Source organism: Pararge aegeria, chromosome Z (genome assembly GCF_905163445.1).
Source record: "Pararge aegeria chromosome Z, ilParAegt1.1, whole genome shotgun sequence".
NCBI lineage: Eukaryota > Metazoa > Arthropoda > Insecta > Lepidoptera > Nymphalidae > Pararge > Pararge aegeria.
Genome location: NC_053208.1, coordinates 1,977,507 through 1,982,009, shown reverse-complemented (window position 1 = coordinate 1,982,009; position 4,503 = coordinate 1,977,507).

Sequence of the window (4,503 nt, the reverse complement as noted above, 5' to 3'; positions counted from 1 at the left end):
TTATTTAATGTAAAATGGCAACTTCTCCTGCCGGTGTACCGACTCTGATAAATATTATTAAAGATATTTAAGCCGATTAAAATGGATTTTAGTTACAGTTTTAATATACTGTGTAGTAGTAATAATATTTTATGTAGATATAGGTAGAATAAAACATTTTTTTACGACAAAAATACATTTAATGATTAATTAGACAGATAACAGAACATTTTTTCCTGTAAATTTTTTTTTTTCACATACATCATTCTAAATACCTACCATTGAAGAGGAATATTGGATGCAAATACCTGGGTGTATATTTGGAAAAAGGGGATCGAATGTTCCACTTTTTCAGCCAAATATAGTAAAGCTTAAACGTTTATGACACTACTCCCAAGGGCGGGAATCAAATATAATAAAGCTTAAATGTTTACTTCGCTATTCCCAAGGGCGGGAATCAAATCCAAGCTCTTTCTTACACTGTTTCGTTCTTTTAATAGAATATTACCTACGTACTTATACAATACAAAAAAAAATGTACATTGGTACCGAGATAAATTACAATTTACAGTTGATATAATTTTTTTTTTCTTGATCGAGTAGATCCTAAAAAAAGATTACCATAAAAAAATAAAACAAACAGTCTCCCATCCCGAATTTTACACAACAAATAATTATATATTTTTTTTTTAAATGTTTTATTACCTAATAATAAAAGGAAATGATGCCAGGTAAACATGCTTACTAGCTTAGGTATTATTTCCTTTTACAAAACAGCACGAACCCTTAGCTTATTAATCAATTTTATCCATATTTTAATCATCAATAGCCTTCAGCCGGTGCTCTGTGGTGCCGGTAGATCAGAATACAGCTAGCCTTAAAGGACTTGAATCCATGGCCGTAAAATAAATTTAAAAAAAAGAATACAGCTGTTACCACCCAACCTTTTCCCGCGGGTCCCCCTCTAAGGACTCTACGCAGAATAGTATGCGCAAACCCTCCCCTTGGGAGTCTAGCAATACACTGCTACAGGCTATTGATCATTTATTTAAAAGGTTAACAAAAAAATAGTTTTGTTTAGGGGACTACATACATTTATTTTAATAATACATAATACAATAGATATTATTCTAATAATATTTTAGAGGGACTAGAATTATTAGACAGAAAAAATAAATATACTTTCCTACAACTTTTTTTAACCCTGCCCGCGTCTAAATCACGTTCCTTAATTGACCGTATTCCTTAATCCGATTTTTTTTTTCTTTTCCTAAACTTCTACGGCATTATCTTTACCAAAACAAACCTCATAAAGGTAAACGTTATAGATGGGAGTTGAAATAAGAATAACTAAACTCAAAAACGCATAGTAATGAATAAACGAAATAACTGTGTAATTTTAATAAGTGGAAGCAGCCATCAAATTTCTTTAAGATAGGCTAATTTCACTTCACTTTACGTGACGTAGGTCATATTATCTCACAACCTGCTGTGTTATCCACATCAATATCGACACAGGTAAGAAAGATACACTTAAGAGATTACACCTGTTGACAATATTTCACCCTTGGCAGTTGGCGTTCAGATTACGAAATATCTTGCCAATAAACACTAAGTGGACTCCAGACATTAAAAAAAAAGTCACGAGGAGAAACTATCGGATCCTCTCATGCCAGTACAAACCTCCACGTACTTAGGCCAGCTGAGAAGATTATTTTATACGTATACAGGCCCGCCTAGTACTTCTTAGTGGTACCACATAAAAACCGTCTCAAAACTTCTTAAATACCATCCACAGTAAACAGACAACTAACTACAATGGTCAAATCTGTGACCAATAGCACTTTAAGTATAAGCGTCAACATCAATAAGATAAAAACATCTATTAATATCAATCTTAAGCTAGTATCATATTATATTCAAATAGTGTTCGTATTCTCAGAGAAATGTGAATCTTTATCTTATGGAACCACATCATAGAAAACTTATTGACAAGAAACTAGAAATTCCGTTTAGCGATTTAACTTTAGAATACATTGGTCGAGTGACGGCTCCCATAACGTACGCAAGCGCTGGGGTCCCACATTTCTGACTATTAGAGGCAATGTAGTTTATAAAATAGTCGTTAACTGTGTAATATGTTTGATAAAAATACGAGTGCCAAGAGTCCTGTTCGCGGCGACAAGGTGACACGTCAAACGTACACAAAATTTCTAGTCTTGTTACTAAGATTTCTACGGCAGCTATTCGGTATACGCTTACGCCGTATTAGCAAAAATATTTAACCTAAGTTAGCTCTAAGTATATAAACATTTCGTCACATGCCGGCGAGTAAGCCATATAGAGAGCTGTAGTTTGGTTCCGCCATGACAATGATATCGTTGAAACACAAGAAGCATTCGGAGAGTAAGATAAAAAAAACCTCTTTTCATCATTGGTACACATTAAAAAAGCCCTAATGGCGACAAAAAACAGTCGTATCATTCTCTCTTCTCTTCTCTCGTATTTTACACAAATATCTCCCAAAATCTTAGATACTACAAGAAATACTTATGTCTACTAATATTTAAAGAACTACATCACATCGTTATACAAGTTGAAAATTACAAAAAAATAAAACATTATATGTTTTCAATTTAACGAATCCTTTGGCACGTGGCACAAATAAATCGGTAGAAACGCTTTTTTTTTAAAAACATTTCATTATATTAAACCATAAAATTTAGTAATACAACATAATAGTATAATAAACACTACACAGGTACATCAACTTTCACTTTTTCGTAAATATCATAAACAAGTTTTACTACGAACTACAATATAAGCAATTCATTTACTTACTCACATTTACTTAAAGTTACAACAAATACATTTGATTCGTTTTCTACTCCTTAAATAGTTTAATATCTCGAAAAAACACGTTATACATCAAGAAGTTAATACACATAGTCCTAATACAACCAGATTAAAAAAAACCCCCTTACATTTATAGATTAAACCCAACTAACACAAAACGTTGCATAGTGACTTTTGAGCCAATTCGACACTGAGTTTTCTTAAAATGAGGCTCACAAAATTTATATAACACATTTCCCCGCAGGATCCGAAAAAACCTATTATAACTGCAAAAATTACGTGGAAGCGGAATAATGTTTAGAACCTTCTACAATAAACTCTTTATTGCATGTGGCAACGGCATTCGGTAGCAAATAATTTCCAAAACGCACTATTGTAAAACTAACACATATATTCGTTGTTGCTACTTTGAGCGAATTAAATAGATATATGTATCGACTAACTTAAACCTGCTGACTAAACTCTTGAGCCACCGTTATACAGCTCAAGGTCATAAAATAAGCTGCAATTCGATGTGTGTGTGTTAATTGGGTTATCACAGATTATTAATACTACATCTCTATTGCCTGCAACTTCGTCTGGCTTTATTTGAATACTACGTTGACCTATATTATTCTTGCTTGCTTATTATTTCTCGCTTTGAGCATAAACGAGTGTCAATTTCCAGCTCGAAATTATGATGTAATTGAAGAGTTTAATATCCGTTTTATTTGTAATTACCCGTAAACCGTTAGACATAGTCGCGGGCGTCAGCTGGTCTCAAACACAATAGAGACCAAAAAGTTTTGGGCACCATTATGGTGACCATTTTGATGGGGTATATATTAGGGTTCGGCACCCTTACTATCCGAGCCTGCCTGTCCATCTATCTGGCTTCGGCTAGGTCTCAAATACAGATTAAATATCGTTATAAGTAGACAGATAAAATATTCGAACAACGCGTAACACTATGGTTGCATTGTTTAGTAAAACTATGATAATTTATAACTAATAATAAATAGTAATACAAAAAAATAAATAAAAATAAATCTGTTAATAAATAAGTATTAGTGATTTAAATTGCACCTTGGTCAGGAACCTTAGTGTGCAAGTCCAACTCGCACCTGGCCGGTATTTCTAAATACAAAATATCTTTATTTTTAGGTAGCTACTAACTTTTTTTTTTTCATTTCCACGATCAAAAGTGATAAACATTTATAATTTTTTTTTAAATTGTAAATATGACACGATTCTAATATTTTTATTACATCTGCTAAATAATCGTGTCTCAAAAACACCTAGGACCGCTGTATTTAAAAGAGATATCTGACGTAGTTAAGAGTTACGTCGTTTAAAAAAATATATGAACTATGGAAAGTAGAGATGGGGGGTACCGTCTTAAGTGAGGGTAGTCGGAAAAGAGTCCAAAAAGTAAACCCATCAAAATAACTCCTCTTTAACAAGAGCGAGAACTTCAGGGAGGTTGCAAAAGGGACGGATATTGCACATATTTATTTTGGCAAATGTATTAGAAAAGAGTAAAAAGAAAAGAGCTATGAAAAAAGAACATATATGTCCAGAAAAACGGCGTGCTTCATAAATGCACACGGGTAGGCCACCCCATCTGTCAAATACGTCACATGACCCCCCCCCCCCTCCTTTGTGACACTCTACCCCTTTTCTTGTCAC